This window comes from Tupaia chinensis, unplaced genomic scaffold (genome assembly GCF_000334495.1).
Source record: "Tupaia chinensis unplaced genomic scaffold, TupChi_1.0 Scaffold000034_1, whole genome shotgun sequence".
Taxonomy (NCBI): domain Eukaryota; kingdom Metazoa; phylum Chordata; class Mammalia; order Scandentia; family Tupaiidae; genus Tupaia; species Tupaia belangeri.
Window position 1 is genome coordinate 54,480 of NW_006159464.1, and position 800 is coordinate 55,279.

Genomic DNA, 800 nt, shown 5'->3' on the forward strand with positions numbered 1-800 from the left:
TCTTGAAGTTTGACCATATCAAAAGGCACAAACCAAGCCTCTACAGATTCAAAAGCATAGAAACTATATCCAGTACCTTCTCCGACCATGATGGAATTAAACTTGAGTTTAATTTCAAGAGAAATACTCAAAAATACTCAAATACATGGAAACTTAATAACCTATGCCTGAATGACTCCACCACAGGAGAAATAAAGACTGAAATCAAAAGGTTCATGGAAGCCAACGACAATGAGGACACGACTTTCCATTATCTTTGGGACACTGCTAAATCAGTCATAGGAGGGAAGTTCATAGCAATTAGTGCACATAAGAGGAACATGGAAAGAAGGCAAATGGATCACCTAACATCATGCCTCACAGAATTGGAAAAGATCCAAAAAAACTCCAGGAGAAAGAAAATAGTAAAGATCTGAGCAGAAATAAATGAAATAGAAAATAAGCAAACTATACAGAAAATAAATGAAACTGAAAGTTGGTTTTTTGAAAAGATAAACAAAATTGATACACCACTAGTGAGAATTATTAAGAAGAAGAGAGAAAAGAACCAGGTGAATCAGATCTGCAAGGAAACATGCAAAATACAACAGACATAGTAGAAATAAAAACATTATTAGAGAATACTATGAACATCGGTATGCTAAGAAACAAGATAATCTAGATGAGATGGACAAATTCCTGGACACGTATAATCTACCTAGATTGAGCCAGGATGATATAGAAAGTCTGAATAGGTCCATAACAAGCCAGGAGATCGAATCAGTTATAAATAACCTCCCTACAAAGAAAAGCCCTGGCCC